The sequence below is a fragment of the Adiantum capillus-veneris genome, chromosome 2 (genome assembly GCF_014529385.1).
Source record: "Adiantum capillus-veneris isolate H3 chromosome 2, ASM1452938v2, whole genome shotgun sequence".
Lineage (NCBI taxonomy): Eukaryota > Viridiplantae > Streptophyta > Polypodiopsida > Polypodiales > Pteridaceae > Adiantum > Adiantum capillus-veneris.
Window position 1 is genome coordinate 153,541,138 of NC_140932.1, and position 19,942 is coordinate 153,561,079.

Genomic DNA, 19,942 nt, shown 5'->3' on the forward strand with positions numbered 1-19,942 from the left:
TAAGTGGGGATTGACTAAGGTTGTCAATCATGGATGGGTGAACGTGATTGGTCAGGTAACTATCCATCCCTACGCACTGAAAATGTTGAGAGAACTTCTTCACTTGAAAGAGGAGTCCACCAGCGGCTGTACCCTCACATCTGCTAGGGGGAAAAAAACGTTGGTTGAGGATACCTTAGCCCAATTTGTGGAAGTTACAGGGCCGGAAGAGTTTTGAACTCTTTAAGATGTTGTCTCATTTTCACTGCGAGGCAGGACTAGGTCTTATTCTAGGGCTATAGACCCAAGCCATTGTCAATGGTAAAGGTCTATTCCCTGGGTTTTTTTTGTTTAGATACTCTGATTTTTAGTAGGCTTAGAGACCTGTCAAGGATCCCATCCTGATCTTGGTATTGGCGGGTTGGGGACCTCACATAAAGCATAGGTTTTGCATTGATCAACCCCTTCATTAGGTATGCTGCATATAAGTCCTAAAGAGTGGATAGTGAAGGGGGCACAATGATTGATAAGTTCAAAATCCCACATTTTATTTTCTAGCCTGAGAGCATCTAGCTCAACTTGTTTAGGGGGTAATAAGGGTATAAATCCAGAAAAGGATGATGATAATGACTTCTGTACTTTGCCTGAGGAGTCCCCCACCAAGGAAGAGAGACCATTTCTTTCTTCCTCATCAAGTATGTCTAAGTCCAAAAGAGGGTTGATGACTTTGGAATGGTTCTTAATCTCAAGTGGGATAATAGGTAAATGATTTAAAAAGAAAAGTTTATTAATTATAGTAGGTAAAGAGGAAAAATAGAAATCAAGGTCAGAATTGTCCTGGTAATTAATGAAATATAGGGAATTTAAGAAGGCATCAAGAAGAGAAAGGGTGTCAGAATTACCTTTTCTAGATTTAACTAGTAGGGCAATCCAATCAATTATTGAGGCAGTATGCAGAGGCGAGATGGTTTTATTGGTATAAGCTGCATTCTCAAAGTCAATGAGTTTTTTGTGGAAGTCAACCCCTTTGAAACATGATAAGACACATTGTGTGCCTAAAGGAGGAATAGGAATAGATCCAGCATAGCCAAATTTTACTAAAGATGGAATCCACCCCCCCTGAAATCAAGGATACATAAAGTTTTAAAAACTACCAAAGAGTCATCAAAGTTTCCTTATGTAGTACCATCGTAATAAATTATAAATATTAATATCTATAAATCAAAATAAGAGTATGGTGATTACCCGACCAAAGGTAACCAAGGCGACGAAAGGTGTGTGTGTTTAAGTTCCCTTCATATTGAACCATACTCAAATTTAGATTGATAGATTAACATTTATAAGTTAATACTAGGGTTGACAGTTGTAAGACAACAAAAAAAAGGGGGTTTCTTTTAACCATCTACTACTGAACAATGAAAGATAAAAAGATACAATAGATACTTTGAAGAATCGTTTTCAAATAACATGAAGACTACATTCCATTTTGTATACAATGACAAATGCCTCATTGCATAGGTTCGAGGCTACTAGACATTGATGAACGTGAGAAAAGGTACCTGCCACCATCCACAAAACCGAGATTGTTAGAACAGCCATCGTTTCATGTGGGAAGATAGGTACACGACTCTCCCACCACGTGTTATTGATGTCACATCAAAGACAGATAACCCTAGCCTAACAATGATTTATTTATGGTTAGGGTTTTTGGCTTTTCGGGGGAGATAAGCCCGTGTTTGAGCCAGTCTACATATAGTTAGGCTAGCTCTGGCAACAACTAGTTTATGGTCAACCAAGTCAATCTTATCCTCGCTAATATCAACAGACATTCTGGCAGTTAATTTTGTGGTATCTCCCTTTTCTTGCAAAAAGAGTTATATTGGATATGTCATTATCCTAACCACCTCATTATATTAGAGGAATATAGAGTATTATTTGAGAAATGGATGCCATAGAGATATCATCTCATACACTATGTGCTTATTTCAAGCCTAATTACCATAATTGTAATTATGGTTTCGTGTAATTGTCATGCTCGTGGTACTATATAAACAATCCTCATTAATGTGTTAATTGCAAAGCGCTATGTTAAAAACCTTACAACATTTATTTCCTTAAAAAGACCAGTCTGATGTGGTGGAGGGTGAAAAAAAACTTGCTTTTAGCCCACATTTTTTTATAATCATGAAAAACACCGTCTTATATAGTTACTTAAGGGCTCACTATGCTTAAAAAGAATTCCTGCAGACCTATTTAAATGAAATACCGTTTCCATAACAACACTGTATAATCACGTTTTTTTAGGAATGAATATTATGTGATATATAAACCTGTGACTGCGCCAAGGCCATGATTGTGTAAAACGCTGCACCAAGTAGTTGAGGGCAAGCCGTACTGCTCATTAAAGGAGAGTCAACACTACAGATGCCTCCGCCGAGAACCCGCAGCTCGTGTGTGCTTGTGAGTGTGTGTGTGTGTTTATAGAGAGAGAGAGAGAGAGAGAGAGAGAGAGAGAGTATGTATGGGTGTGTGTACTCAAGCTCACAGTGCGAAGCAGGTGCCATGGCTAAGATAGCTCCGATAGCGCGCAGCTTATCAAGATGTGTACTAGGTTGGCTTACACTGCCATAGATATACCTCACTCAGCGTATGGTTCGGTTTGTGCAGGTAGCCACAATCAGGTTTCACTGCCCATGCAAGCCGGCGTGCAGGCTGAGATACACGATTGATGACTTACTGGTAGGTGCATACTGCATACTGGTTCGTTCATTGCAAAGAATCTTCTCAGATGCCTCATCTGAGAGATCTTTTCTGGATTTGCTTACCGCGTCTTCTGGCAGTAGCGCACAGGCAACACAAAAGGCTCCTCTCAAATTCGAACTCGGGTCCGCCTGACTCAAGGACACTGCACTAACCAACTCATCTTGTTGATTTCACTGTCTGAAAGCCATCCTTTTGGAATTCATAAAAATAACTCTTGCAACCCCTCCCAACCTTGCGTCCACCTGCGAATGTCCTCATGCGTCAACTACCTTCCTCGACCTGCAGTGGTTGGCCCTCTGCATCTCTTTTTCCCTCTAGGTGCACACGTCAGGATCAGTAGAAAGAGGCGCAAGGTCAACTGGCGAAGGAAGGAAACAGAAATTTTTCGCGCATCTCGTTAGATTCAGCTTTTACTTTCTTTTTTCAAAATCGTTGGGACATACTGGTAGATTTCAAAATCGGCGCACATACTTGATTTAAGTTTATCACCTTCAAAACGTTAATATTGCAATACCATAATAAAAATACCAATTATATATTTTCAAAACTATGGTAATGCATTGGAGTCCCAGTAAATGAGAGCGTTTACATTGAACTCTATTCATATGTTTATAGAGCTAAACTTTGGTAGCAGTATGGATAAACAAAACTCGAAAATTGGATAGTTTAAAATATATTAGAGAATTATGTTCCTTCCTATAAACATGGTAAGCATATCCCATAAGTGGAGTACCCACCTTGCTAGTGAACATTGGCTATGGTATTAGCCAGACGGGTAAATCCCAGCAAGTAGCAAGTAGCAAACTCTTCCTTAGTGTCTTGCTCCGTCCAGATCAATCCCTGTCTGAAAATGAATTTGCCCATTAAGTAAAGTACAAGTTAGTAGAAGCCAATATCAAAACAGCTAAACAAATATTATTGTGATAACAAGGAAAGTATTTTTGTACATTACTGTGTAATGTGAGTGCAAGTACATGGTGTCAAATTTATAGATCAATCAGAATTGTACTATTATTCAAGTGAAGAATGTGTGTGTGTGTGAGAGAGAGAGATTGAATCATGCTTGGATTTTAGGGTCTGACCTTTGTCAGGATATGAACTATGATTATGTAAAAGGTTGCTCCTTTGATAAGCAATCAAGACCCACCAATGTTATGAGTGTGTGTGTGTGTGTGTGTGTGTGTGTGTGTACCCGCCCTATCCCAAGCGCCATACACAATGGGTTCACAGTAGGACCATTGTGTATGGGCCTACTGCCTCAGTAGATGAGAGTAACAAAGTTGAGTATGAAGCTTTAGCAGAGATGTGCCAAGTCAAAGTGTCCCTGAAGAGAGTAAAGTCAGTCTTATCAACACAATATCTGATAATGTCTTCAAGGAAGAAAGTACTCATGTAGGAGTTTTAAGGCTTTGACATCCAATTTGAAAAAAGTACGGTTGTCATTCATAGTCTTCAGAGATGATATATTTCATGCTTTTGCTCATGATCATAGAAAATCCTCATATGTGCAGTTTGTTTACAAGTAACATGTTCCTAAAATCATTAGAATAAAGTTAATTAAGCATGGGTGAGTAGATTTGGATTAACCTGCAACTTAAAACCGGCTGAGCCAAAAGACTACAACAGTCGTGAGCAGGAATCCAGTCTATAGTCAAGGAGAGACCACCTAGCTAACACATGTCAACCTGACTAGGAATTATAGACAATGGGTCAATCAAAGCCTATAGAAAAGAATAATCTAAAGCCAATGTCCCCATCCACCCAGTTGCCTGGGAGGGCCTAGTGTTAAGGGCATGTGTGTTGTATTATTAAATCAAATATATATACACCAAAGAACATGACGTTCAAAAGACGACTAGTTTTAGATGACTAGACAAGGATTTGTACACAAACGACTCAGTCTTTGATCCACTATTGTACAACATAATAAGAATGAGGTATCATTCCAAATGATTTTATACAAAATTAGCTGAACTGTTGAGGTCATCCCAGTTGAATCATCAAAGGTCTTCTATGTCAGATTGCAGCACAGTAAAGCATTTTAAGTCAAGACAGAATTCTCACTTGCATCCATATAGTCAAGACGATAGATATGCTAGACTTGGCTACGTATGGGAGGCCTTAGAGAACATATCCGTTGTTATCCATGTCAAACTTAAAATTTATTAGTCCAACTACTTTGCTTATAAATATTAAAGTAATTAGCAAATCTCAAGTATTTTCCACATTTTTAGATAATCCCATCAATTTGTATCAAATAGTTCCATCATGTCAAACCACCCTTAAGTTTAAACCAAACCATGTAAGTAAACTTCAAAGTGATTTAGAGAATCTTTGTATTGTAACTTTAATCTTGTTTGTACAAATCTAAGTCAATCCCTTTAAATAGTGAAATCAAAACCTACTCTTAAAGAGAGAGTATTCCACAGTTAGTAACCACTGGCACTATATCCTTGAAACAAGAAGTAGAGACCAAAACAAATGGGTGTCGACTAATCCAAATCCCGCAAGCTCGATAATTGATTACCGATAACCACTAAAAACCATATTTCTAAAAATCCATGATGGAATTCTTGCAAGGCTCAGCTTGCTTGATCAAAATAGTATTATAATTTCAACTAGATAAAGTTAAAGAATAATGGTAGACACTAATACGAGGCAGGCACCCTTCCAAAGCCTATCAAGCACAAACCATGCTTAGCAATGCATGTCAGTGACCTTGTAGATCATGTAAGCCTAAGCCTAACCAAAAGTTAGATTCAACCCTCACCTTAGATGGTATCTGATGATAGAGAAAGTCAACCACATCTAGTTGTTTTAATTTGCAAGGGACAGCACATGAAAACCCAATGCCCAATTGCTAAACCACAATTAACTTCTCTGTTTTCAAAAAGGAAAAAGATAGAAATAACCCAAGTCTACGTGAGGGGGAAAGAGCCCCTCACCTTTATATAGGGGTCGTGGATTGGTATGAAGCAGCACAAAGCACGCCTGCTACTATCGGTATAATGAAACTTGATAGGTATGGCACACCTAGCATGCTCACCACGGCACAAAATTCCATCAGAATAGTGTGCAATCCCTTCTCTATAGAAGGGTAAGAGGAGGAGTTACTGCGTAGAAACATGTCAAGAAAAGGATGCATGGGCCAAATGTCATGCCAAGCCGCTCACCATCAATCCAAGTCATCAGAAAGAGAAGCGTTCATCGTGAATCACCTTGAGTCAAAGGGGGAAGGGACCTGTTGTGATAGATGTTGAGTGCATTAAGCCAGCATTGGAGAGTGCAACTCATTTATGCCAGGAGGAAACATAATGGGAAGGAGACCTTTCATTTATCCTTTATGGGTTAAATCCTTGAGCCTAGCTTTTTAGTGGTTCACACTAAACCATGCTTAACAAGATAGTAGTGTAAGCCAGCATCAAGGATTCAATCACAATTACCATATGAGGTAATTTTAATCTCAAGGTGGACACCCTCATGCTCAAACTAAGCCACTCATACTCTGAAGTAATCCTGGTGCAATAGTCTCAAAGCCTTAGTCAACTTCTAGAAGTGTATGAGTATGTGTGTGTTAAATTGGGTGAAGCATTAGTTGCATCAATAGTTCAAGTAGAAACACTAGTAAGTTAAGTATAGTTGTGAGTGTACCTAGAAGTAGCTATCATGGTCAGATGTCCTGACCAGTGAAAGCATGTGTGTGTGTATATATGTATATGTATGTATGTATGTATATATATATATGTATGTGTGTGTGTGCATGTGTGCTCTCTCTCTCTCTCTCTCTCTCTCTCTCACACACACACACACACACACACACACACACACACACACACACACACACACACACACACACACACACACACACACACACACACACACATATCTATGTAGATATTTGAACAATGGGGGTGAGAGATACCCCTCCCGAGGGGTCTATGCACAAAATATACAATTTACACTCTTATACAATTTTCAATATACATCAGAGTTGCAGAAGCATTTGCATAGGGGAGGAGCTCTCAGCGCCCGACCAAGCATGGAGTTTAGGCCATGAGCTGGACTGCATCCGAAGGTACCTAGCGACTAGTGCTACCCCTGAATGGGTTTTATGAATGAAAGCGTACTCAACAAAAATATAACATTGTAGAGGGTGAATATCTGTGTACACCGCATTGCGGGAAGAGAGAGAGAGAGAGAATATGGTGGAGGGTGAAATAGAGTGCATAGAGACATGAGAAGATGACAACAGAGAATCTTTAAATGCCCACTAAATGGAACATGCAGCCATGTATTAATGCAATGACAAAATCTGGGTATACCATAACATCAAAACGTTTATGACAAAACAACTACTAGAGCACCGGACACTGTGTAGGGATCGACCGGTCCACCCATCCACTTCTGCTCTACTACGGACATAGAGAATTCCACTTTGCCAGGAGCGAGCCAAAACACCTATATCCTACCTGAGCCAGACATAGGTGAGGTCACTCCGCCTCCCTCCATGAACCGAGCTCTGAAAGGATCTCAAATACCAGCAGGTGGTAGGGTATCAACACCAAACATATCAGTTTAGGCACCACGTCTCTCTGATGCCCAGCATTGGGTGATTAGGCCAAGCCAAAGCAAGATCCCCGACGCACTAATCGTGTAGATGGGCCTAACAAAAAGAAGAAGACCTAGGCAACACCCCGGATCCAGCAAAGCCCTAGGTCATCCTAGTCTTGTAGCAGCACTTCCATGAGAAACATAACACATGAGTCCAATCACAATAGCACTTCGCAGATGCACAAACAATCCTTTTTCAAAAGGTTAGACTGTAGAGGGTCTCTACCCTTACCCGTCTACCATAAACCATCTTGATCACTTTACGATCCAATCCGAAACACCATAAACCATAATCCAATAACATCACACGGGTTCCAGGGGATTCACTAAGTCTTACCGTATGGTATCACGTGAGTGTACAATAGGGGGGTTATAAAGGGGAGAAAAGGTGCATTTTACAAAGGATGGTCCCGTATATAGGGGTAAAAAAGGGAAATTTGGTGCATGCAGGTGACGTGCCTTATTATAAGTGGTGGATCCCCCGGGACACGGGTCAGCTCTCCACCCTACTTGGGTGAGGCACGACCAATCCTGCATAACCACTTTAGAACATAACATGGTTGCAACAATTTCGGTAGCATTTCGGCAGTATAACTCAGTCCAGAAAAAAAAACCATAAGCCACACCGGCTTCCACCATAAAATTTAAACCATAATCCATGAGGGAATCTCAGCCCTTAACCATAAATCATAATCACATTGAACCAACTCCCACACTTGGAGTTTGACCCATCTCCTGCAATCAGTCGGAGTCTACACACATGTGATCCTTAAGATGTGATTTTTTCATACGTAAAAAGAGTCAGACCAGCAACTAATCATGATATAAAATCCAATTTTGACAACATCCAATCATGCAAAGATGATGCATCACATCTGCACTTCACCACTCTAGCACATAAGCTAGTTTTGACCTAGAAAGGTGGAATCAATCATAACCATGCATATGACAAATCCACATCAATCCATGAGTTTCCATAGATCATATGATATCGTTACAACACCGTAAACATGATGCAAAACAACTCCGACCTTTAGGTCAACCATAAATCATAACTTCACACATACGCAAAAAACAATTCTTTGACATTTTTGAGAGCATGCAAAACATGCAAATGAAAGTGTTTGACCTCAACCCAATGCATCAAGTTCATCTCCATAATATAGAATATCAGTCCATCACATCACTTTGACCATAGAAACAGTAACCCCAAAAGAAAGGGACTTTATTCATATCTGCCTATGCGGTTTGGGGTGTTTAACCTATATACACCCATGTAAGTTTATGGACATCTAATAATTGAAATCAACTCAACAAAACAAACCATAAAACATATCAAAATGGTTCGGTTAACGCACGACATCATATGGTATCCCCCCTTGATAGTACTCCTCGTTCAGGTAAAACCAATAATAGAGTGATTAATAACTCGCATTCCCAATGTGATAACGGAGATTTGAATTCATTTATCATCAAGTTTCATCAAGATTTTCAATTGGTTAATTGGGTTTGTCCATCCGGTGAATCTATATAGTGGTTCTCCAAGGAGTCTGGAGTCAAAATGTTTGGTTTAGTTGGCAACAATCTGTTTTTGGACCATATCTCTTAGCTCGTGCATGATTTTCACATGATACCAAAGAGAGAAAATGTTCTAAATGATGTGTTCTATCTTTGATACGAAGGGTTAGGGCTGATTCATAATGATTTGTGATTTATGACAAAAACAGTGTTCCTACCATCTCCATGACGTGAAACAAAAAGCGCTTTTTATGCACGCACGTGATCACAAATGCATCATGTGCATAAATCAATGTGTTAAATATGATGAAATAATCATTGGACATCTTTGTATGTACTTTCGTTAGTCCATACATGCACTCGTAGGCGAAAAACCAATCACCGAGAGGGTGACTACGTAGAAAAAACGCCATAGAGAGAGAGATGATGACTATGGATTTTAGAGTTTCTCACCGTGCTTTAGAATTGATTTGGGGTTGTCAAAGGGCTTCTTGTTTTTCCGCAAGAGAGCGGTGATGAGAGCTACGTAGAGGTTTCCACCAAGAAAGCTTCCAGAGAGCGCGTACACCATGAAACGAGAGAGAAGATAATAAGCAAGTAGAGAGAGAGTATCCTTCTTCTTCTTCTTCTCAAGAGAAGAAATTTTGCAGATGGTGATGAAGAGCTTGCACCACTCCGTATAGCAGATAGTAATTATAACGTCAAGGCAAGAGAGCTTCCGCCTCTGAGAGTGTATCTATGTGTGCTCAAGTGAAGGAAGAGAGGTCTTTATATAGGCTCCCAAGGCCAAAAGCACAAGTCAAGAATAGAGTGAGCAAAGAGATACAAGTTCTCCCACATGCGCAACTTTTCATTTTTTTTTCTTGTGGGCATGGTTTTCGATGCGTGATTTAGAGACTCTAAGAAGAAGCTTGCCTTCCAAGAAAAGAGCTCTAAACTAAGCTCCTCCTCTCTTTTCTAAAAAGACTCTTTCTTTCCTAAAAACAAGCCTTTGCTTTTTGGTGGTCAACTCTCCCACTTACCATTCAATTTTTACATCAAATTTGACCATCCGAGTAGTATCTGGCCAACTAATGGAAACCGTAGCTAGACTATGCTACAATGTAATATCCTGACATAACTATGACTTTCCAATACATGAAAATGAAAATGCCTTTCATGAAGACTTGAGCTATATCCTTAGCCGTAAATGTTGTCTTGACTGGAAATAAATGGGTCATTTTTGTAAGCATATCAACAACCACAAAAATAGCATCATATCCCAGAGATGTAGGAAGTCCTGTAATAAAATCCATGGATATGTATTCCCACTTCATTTGTGGAGCATCAATAGGTTGAAGCTTACCGGGATATTGAATTCGTTTAGCTTTAATACATTGACATGTTAAACATCTTGTAACATAGTTTAACACATCACACTTTAGTCCTGGCCAAAAGAAACTCTTTCTTACAGTAGAGTAAGTATATATAACTTTAAGCTCATTGGTATGTAATTATTTAATTGACATTATTCGAGAAGGTATGACACAAGACCCATATTACTTAAAGATCCAGTACTTGATAAACCTAAATAATCACACAGAGAAGCAGGAGAGGCAAATCAAAGGCTTTCACATTGAAGGTAATGACCTTTACTTCGGTAATCGTCTTTGTATTCCAAATCAAGGTGGAATCAAACTTCATATATTATAGGAAGCTCATTAAGAGCATGCACAATGGCCAATAATTCCAAGTCATGTGTAGGATAATTCAACTCTTGTATACGTAACTTACGAGATTCATAAGCTACTAGTTTTCCTTCTTGAGACATAACGCCACCAGTTGCTTGTCCACTTGCATCAATGAGCATAGTGAATGTCTCTGAGAAGTTTGGAAGCTGTAGTATTGGAGCACTCACTAAATCTTCTTTGAGTTTCTCAAAACTAACTTGAGCATGTTTATTCCAAGTAAACACTTTAGCTTTCTTAAGTGTATTAGTCAATGGAGATGCAATCTTAGCGTAACCTTTAATAAATGTACAATACCATCCTGTCAAACCAAGAAAGCCACGTAATTCTCGTATTGATTTCGGTGTAGGCCAAGCTTTGAAAGCTTCGATCTTACTTGGGTTAATAGAAACCATTTTTGGATACAATAAATCCCAAATATTCCACCTTGTCAGTGAAAAAGACACATTTGTTACGTTTGGCATAAAGTTGATTTTGACGGAGAAGTTCAAGTACTCGCCGCCAAGATATCATCAAAGAAGACAAGAACAAAATCATCAAGATGTTCTTGAAACACATCGGTCATAAGACGATTAAAAGTTGCAGGAGCATTAGTAAGTCCAAAAGGCATGTTTGTAAATTCATAATGCCCAAAACGAGTATTAAAATAGGTCTTTGGTATGTCCTCCTCCTTGATTTGGATTTGGTAATACCCTGACCTAAGATAAATATTTTTGAAGATATAATATCCATGTAATCGGTCAAGAAATTCATCAATCCTTGGTATTGCATACTTATTCTGGACTGTTACCTGGTTCAATCCATGATAATCAATACAGAGACGTAAAGTACCATCCTTCTTCCTATTAAAGAGAACAGGAGTACTCCATGGAGAAACACTGGGTCGAATGAAGCCTTGTTCAAGAAGTTGAGTTAATTTCTCCTCGAGTTCTGTAGATTCGGGTACTGACATTTTGTATGGTCTACGAGCAACTGGTTGAGCTCCTAGAGTAAGCTCTATTGCATGATCAACATCACGCCTGGGTGGTAGATGAGAAAGTTCTTCAAGAAATACATCATCAAACTCTGTTATCCATTTGGGTTCAGGTGAATCTATCTTCTTCTCTTTAGGGTTAAGCTTTACTGCATAAATTCTCTCATTCTTCCTAAGACTCTTCATAAGTTTGGTAAAGTTCAATAGTTTGAGCTTAGGCTTTCCCCGTTTCCCAGTAACTGTAACTCTAGAGTTTTGATCATTTTAAAAAGTGAATGAAGTGTCTTCACAATGTATGTGAGCATCATTGGCTTTAAGCCAATCCATTCCTAGGATTCCATCGTAAATTTTGATGGATAAGATATGAAGTTTGCAGAAGTATTATAACCATCCAAAGTAAAATTCAAGTTACCCACTGAAGTAGAAGATCTAACCTTTCTACCCGTAGCTAATTCTACTGTAAGGTATGTATCAGGGTGTTCAGGCAGAATGAGGTTTGTGATGCACTTAGGAGATATGAAAGAATGTGTACTTTCTGAATCAACCAATACTACGGTAAATGGTTACCTTGATACTCCGGTGGGGTTGAATAACTGAAAATTGTTCATTCACTCCCTGACATTCAACTGCAGCATGAACATACACGTTTGCCTGATTTCCTTCACCTCTAGCCCCTTGAGCTCTGCTAGCTTGAGGTCTTCCCTGAGGTCTTTGATTTCCTCCTCCCCTTGGACGAAATTGACGATTAACATTTCCATTGTTGTTATTGTTGACAGGTGGTCTATTCCGAACAAAAGGTGGATTGCCTGGTCTAAAATTCCCCTGGTTTTGAGGTTGTCTCTTGTTTTGGTTAAAGTTTTACTTATTGAAGTTCCTTTGGTTTGGGTCTAAAGTTTCCAAAATCCGGATTCGGATTGAAGCTTCTATGTTCATAATTGTCCACCAATCCTGTGCAGCTTAAATTGTTAAAGGGACAATCTCTGGATTGATGAATAGGATCAAGACAGGTGTAGCATAAATGATCTTGTCTAGTATTCATGTAATAAGTTCTCTTCTTTATTGTGGATTTCCAGATCTTTGTTCCTCCTCTGGACGAGGTCTTTTGATTTCTCGAATAGAAACAGGCTCTAGTTTCCTCTTTTCGGTTGTAGATAACTCTATTTCAATGGGTTTCACTGCATCAAGGACATCTGCAAAATTGGTAAGACGAAGACTTTGAAGTCTAGTCTTCATAGAATTATGTAGCCCTGACACGAATCAAGCTACCTTGATCTCTTGAGTCATCCTTACTGGAGCATACTTGACAAGGGTTAAGAAATGTTGATAGTTTGATTCCAGATCTTTGGTTCCTTGAGTACAGTCAAGAAACTTATTCATACGGTCTAAATGATAAACTTTGTTTTGAAAGTTCTTCTTAAGCTGGGTCTTAAGATAATCCCAAGTTGCAGCATTAGGATCAACATTGTTTTCTGTGCAATGGTCTCTCCACCAACGCTTGGCTGTTCTCTCTAGTTTGAACTTAGAGATGATAGCTTTGTTCACTGCTGATGAATGAGCCAATTCAAAGTATTCATCCATACGCTCGATCCAATCTTCAAGAATCTTGCCTACATCTTTGCCTTCCCCGCTAAAATTTCCAGGTTGAAACATAGCATTGATTTCTCTATCAATGATGGTGTGTTGAGGAACAATAAGTGCATTTGCATTAGCAGCACCCGAATTTCCTCTAAGAGGCATGGTAACTTACTGTAGCATATCAACCAAGGTCATACTTAGCAAAATATTCTATCTCGCTCAAAGTCCTTAAATCAAATAGAATAGACGTTTAAAGATAAGATAAGAAGAAAACACGAGAAGGAATAATGAATAAATTAATCCAATTTCAATATCACAAAACTTTGGGTTTTCAAAAGTCTACAAGGTATCTCAGAAGTTTCTAATAAATCCTAGTGTCTCTAGCATAATGCACTCGGTAATATCCATTGTGACATCCTTCCACCAATGGAACATAGTTGTCGTATTCCTTGAGTATGTCTGATGGTTGAGTCCAATAGTCCTTTATGATCTTCGACTGGAACATCTCTTCGTTGGTGTGCGAGTCATACCATTCTTGAGTAAGAGATTTGTTACAAATACCCCCCATTTCAGTGTGGATAATTGCCTTCCTGTACCCGAAGTAGTCATTGAAGAAAGAGGATTCCTTTGGAAACACATCCGGTGTGTCCCATCCAACTGAGCTGTGAATATTTGCACAATCTGCAAGTCACTGAGGTTTGTTGTAGACATTGTATAAAATTTTTACATTGCGAGGGTTGTAGATAAGTGAATTTCCAAATAAGTCAAAGAATAACTTCCAAGGTACTGGACTATAGGAATGTCGGTCATTGTTTTTTCACTGTCACCCCCATACATTAAACATAACAATGCTGAAACACCCCGTAGCCATTACTAAGGGTAATATGTTTCCAGCTATCCACGTTTTCTTTGTTAGTCTTAAATATGTAAGATCATTTGCATTTATATACAATATTTGGTTGTGACAACAATTTTATTTCTTAGCTTAGAATGTATCCACTCGATACACCCAATAGGCGAAGGTTTATGTTGAGGTGGTCTAAACTCGGGATTCCCTGTCGCATAGTGATACCAAGCTCTGAAGGTATTTGGTACAATGAAATCCGTAGACATTAACCTTTTCTTCTCTTTCCCATTATGCGTGGTAGTGACAAGTCTTTGCACTTCCACTCCATTTTGGAAATGCTCTTCCACCATAAGGCGAGAGAGTATATCCGCCCACATCCCTTGAGGTAAGATGTTAATCATCTATACACACACCCCATCACTCATGTTAGTTAGAATGATGAAAACCAAGATTCAAACTCAAGTATTATATCCTCAAAACAATATGTGCTATATCAAAATCAAATTTTTATAATCGCAGAAGATCAAAAAGATACATAGTGTTTCTTGGGAGATACATAAATACAAAAAGGTCCAATGAACCAATTCTTGGTTCCTACAACTGATGTTCTATCCCTATATTTATTCACATCTCGGGTGTCAAAATTTAGGACTTCAAATTGTGCACTAAAGTCGTGTCTTTCTTTTCGTACCATTCTTCCCCCCGTGATACATCCTTGGGTGATAATCCATGAAAGCAGTTTACATGGGCATGTCGTTCATTTACATCATTTTTGTAGAAATATCTACTCGAATTCACTGCTATTGGCTATGCTCAGGCAAAGTCACTAATGCACCTTAGTTTCTCGTAGTCATCAAAGATAATGGTAACATTGTGAGGGTTGTATTTGAGAATAGGTCCGTAGACTCTATTGAACTAATCCTGGGGTACATAATAGCATTGGTTGCCGTCATTTGACTTCTTCCACACTCTGATTATGACCTTTTCACAAAAGCCGTATCTTTGGTTTAGCATAAGGGCCTTCTTACTAAGTATGAGTTCATGACTTGGTATGTCCAAAAGAGAGCATAAGTTAAGGTAAAGAACATATCCTTGCACTTTAACATCGCCTTCTTGGATCTTTTCCTTCACCCAAAGCTGTGAGTTAGTCACGAATCTATCACACACTTGTGTTCTATGTTTGGGCTGCGCTTCAACATATAAGTCCCATGCTACGTAAGTGTTGGGTATAAGGAAATCCCTAGTCCCCTTTGAAATTCAAGCCACTTCAATTCCCCAATGGAGACTGAATCCAACCACGTAATTGAAAAAGATTCTTTGTGCAAACTCACTCGGAAGTTCATCAAGACAATTAAGGGGTGTAAGCATGTTAACTTGTCATGCTTTTTGTGCTAGTTATCATGTGGCAACAAGCATATCTTGTAAGCATAATGAAGTGTAACTTTTCAAACGTGTGGGAATCCATCAAATATTTCAAAATAGGGGGACCACCCTGAATCCACTTTCCTGATCATTTACGCAGTGTTACTCTGAGGGGAGTGGGGCAGTCAAAATGCATGGAGAGAAGCGGAGTGGGGCAGTCAACATGCATGGAGAGAAGCGGGGCGCAGGGGCCAGAGGTAAGAGAGAACCAAAAACAAAGTCAAGGGCTGAACTTTCTGCTGGTTCTTCTCCGCCCCGAAAAAGGGTGAAGCTCTTTGATTCCCCAGCAGGGCCCAATGGCAAAGACCTTGCATACAAAGGGGAAGGATGACTCAGGTACTCTCTCTCTCTCTCTCTCTCTCTCTCTCTCTCTCTCTACCTCATTATGATTTGCGAGGATAGTTGCTGGTGCTGTCTTGGCTGGAGAGTTGTCCCTTGATGTCGGCTTTAGCAGTAGGACATCTTGTGAATAGTCACTTGAAATACAATCACTCAAGTCGAAGTCTAGCTCAAGAAGCACAAACCAGTGTTTGATTTGAACCTTGAAATTGGAAGGACGTGCTCAATACTACACTTTCCTAATGTTAACATACTCCTGGCTACATTATTTTTTACCTACCAACAAATAGAAAAATCTGCTAATCTTGTGACATTGGGGGTGTGCAGGCCGATGGAAAGCTCCAAAGTTTACAGTCCCATTACAAAGCAAGTTCTATATTACAGCAGAAGAGTTCAATGATGTTCATGGCCTCTCCGTGGCTGGTGCCAACCCCAAACTAGTGAGGTGGGATCATATCAGTGATGTGGAGTGGTTCAATGTTTTCAGAGAGTCAAAGAATCGTAGTCACTATCGCATTAAATGCAGTTGTTTGCGTACTGATATGTTCGACCAGGTGATGCAGCTGCATTACAAGGTGTACCAGAAGCCCTCACAAACATGGAGATCAACTCTGCATTTGCCAAGGGGTTTGTAAAAGAATTCAGCCCGGCGGCAATTGCAAGTAGCTCAGCCATGCAATTCAATTGGGCTGAATTTACTGTCGAGCATTTGCAGGACCTCCGAGAGAAAGGGTACTACGAGGCCAATGTCGAAAAGTGGAGGATGCACAATGTATGTCAAAACATTGAGGAGGCGCAAGCTAAAATGAAGGAGGATACCAAGGAGACACCCATCTCTCGCCACATCACTCACCAGCAGGCTGAAAGCCTGTCATTTTTTGGCGTTGAGAATTTGTAGCACATAAAGGCTGCCTCTAAAATTCTCAGCAAACAATTGCAAGATGCTAAAGAACATCTTCTAACTGCAAAATCAGAGTTTGAAGCTGTGAGGGTTGTCCAAGCAAGCAATGCTAGGGTCACCCCAATTGTGCTTGCTATGAGACAAAAGCTTCACGACACTGAAAATGAATTACAAAGGTTACTACAGAGCGACAACGTGGATGCAAAGAGGGAAATAGAGTGTAAAGTAAAAATAGAGACATTTAAAGAGACATTGGAAGGTTTGGCATTTCCTGACAGTGAGGACACTCTTGTTGCTGACTCAACTTGTCAGCGTGTAAGTGCATGACTTTTATGCTTCCACCGTATGATTGGAATATGTGCACAACAAACCTATGTACTTACCATGCTCCTCTTTTTTTTTGGTGTGCAGATTAATATGGAGGTTATGGAAGCAAAAGTGAATGCATGTGAAGGTCAACTGTAGCTCCTAATGCACATGAGCAAGATGCTACAAGGCTCCTCCATTCCCATTGCCCTGTGTAATATGGCTATGGGCACTTTTACAGAAAGTATAGAAGGGGTATGGGACGGGACAATGATCAACCCATGCAGTGGCTGCAGTTTGCCACTTGAAGTAAAGGGAACCAATGCCGCGGTCAAGATGCCCTGTGGGCATAGCTACCACTTTCTCTGCTTTGCATCTACATGCTCCTTGTCGAAAAAATGTAGAGCTGTGACCTGCCAACAAAGGATAGCACAAGAATGGTGTTGGAAACCCACAGGGCAAAGACATCCAATCACACCAACTTCTGGTAAGATTGTACAGGGTGTGCTAGTTAGCATACCCAGTGTGTTAATTAGAATATTGAGTGTGTTAACTGGATATGCTAATTAGCATATCTTGTATGCTAATTAGCATATCTTGTATGCTAATTAGCATACCCAGTATGCTATTTAGCATATCTAATATGATAATAAGCATAGCCAGTATGCTAATTAGCATACTGGGTGCTAATAAGCATATTGAGTGTGTTAATTACCTCACTGGTTTTGGTAATAAGCATCCTGTATGTGCTAATAAGCATACATGATACACTAATAAGCTTTTACAGTGAGTAAAAAGTATGCTAATAAGAATACCAAATATGCTAGTTAGCATACAGGGACTGACAACTAGCATACAAGGACTGCCTCTTAGCGTACAAGGTGTGGTAATTAGCATACTCAGTGTGTTGATAAGAATACTAAGTGTGTTAATTGAATATGCTAATTAGCTTATCTTGTATGCTAGTTAGCATATCTTGTGTTCAGTGTACAGACTAGACTAAGTTTGGCATAATATCATATCTAGTAAGTTAACTACTATATCCAGATGCTAACTAGCATATTGGATATGCTAATTAGCCTACTGGGTGTGCTAATAAGCATACTATAAGTATGTTAATTAGCTCACTGGTTATGCTTAAAAGCATCCTGGATGTGCTAATGAGCATACTTGATACGGTAATAAGCTAGTACAGTGAGTAAAAGGTATGCTAATAAGCATACCAAATATGCTAGTTAGCATACAGGGACTGCTAGTAGCTAGCATTCAAGGACTATCTTTTTGCGTACAAGGTGTGCTTATTAGCATACCCACAGTGTTAATTAGAATACTGAGTGTGTTGACTGGATATACTAATTAGCATATCTTGTATGCTAGTTAGCATACTTGTGCTTAGTGTACAGACTAGAGTAAGTTTGTCATAATGGAAAATCTAGTAAGTAAGCTACCATCTCCAGATGCAAAGTAGCACATTGGATATGCTAGTTAGCATACTCAGCAATTCGAATTAGCATACTGGGCTTGTCAGCATAATGGATTCCAATGTATGCCAGGCCTCACACATAGTCACAGCATATCAAACATTTTATAGCATACATGACATGCTTATATGAGTCTTAATCCACATTTTTTTTGTAGGCCTGTGGTAGTCCCTCCGTGATGTGGGCAGTGTGCATGACACAAAGGGCAAGGGAAAGGCTGTAATGGAGGACCTTTCGATCGAGGAGAGTGATGAGCTGGATACAGGTGAGAACCCTTTGACGAAGAAGGGTGTTGAGTTGGATGCAAGGAGTGAAGGGGTGGATGAGGGCTCCTAGCAGATGCCAAATGAAAGCATGAAAACAACGGAGGAAGGCGGTGATGTGAGCAGGAACTCAGAAGATGAAAAGGAAGATGATTTTTTTGTCATTGCTCCTCGCGTGCCAGCAATGCCTGCTGCAACTGACAAAGCAGAAGCTTCTCAGCAGACAGTGGCTAGTGGCTCAGGGGAAACTTTGAAGAATGACAACATAGAAGATGAGCAAGAAGTTGGTGACAACAGCCCTCTCGAGGGTTTTTTGTGTAAAGCTCAACTGAAAAGAAAAGTTGGCCTTGAAGAGGCACCCGAAGACATTGAAAGCACATCCTGTGGTTCGGACAAGGCTGAAAGCTCCAAAGGTGAAAAGAAAGCCACCCGCTCAAGAGCTTGCAAAAAATTGTGTTAAGACTTATTGCTCGCTACCTGGTTGTGCCCTTCACTATATATGCTAGACCATTTTGAAACCCAAATGCGTATTGTCATTGACATGCATATTGTTTTCCAATGAAAATGTATTTTTGTGCAATATAATTCTGAGCACCAGTTCGTTGTAATAGTTCATTATAATTTTTGCGGGTTTTTTTTAAAAACTTGTTCATTTCATATCACGGTTTCGCTGTAGAGGAAGAGAAACATGCATTAATTAATCGTCATGATGCAACTGCGGCCATGCAATGGCAGAAATTACGGAGATGGCGAGTCCACAAAGCCTAGCAGTTAAGGAGACAGAAAATGGAGATTGAAAAGCGCCTTGAATGATATTCACAGCTTGCCCATAGTATTATTGAGTGCCTAAATTATGTGCACCCAAGTGGGCCGGTTATTTTTGCTGAATGGTATCCTCTACCAGACTCAATATGGGTGCCTAAGCATTTATGTGATGAAAAAAGGGCTCTAGTGCTGGATCTGAACGTTCTTTTGGTGGCAGTGGTAGAGCCTCGCTTTGGTGAAAAGCCCCGGGCATATGCAGATGAAATGCTGAAATACGATGTACTTGATAAGCAGGTGTTTTGTCGCAAGGACAACCATTTTTTTTTCGAATGGTGCCTGCAGTTCTTTAATGTGTTTATATGGAGCACAAGCCTCCATAGTAAAATCATGAGTATTTTCCGTACTGTTTTTAAAGAGCAGGTGCCAAAGATTATTGGGTTTTTTGCTCAAGCGCACTGTACAAAGCAATCCT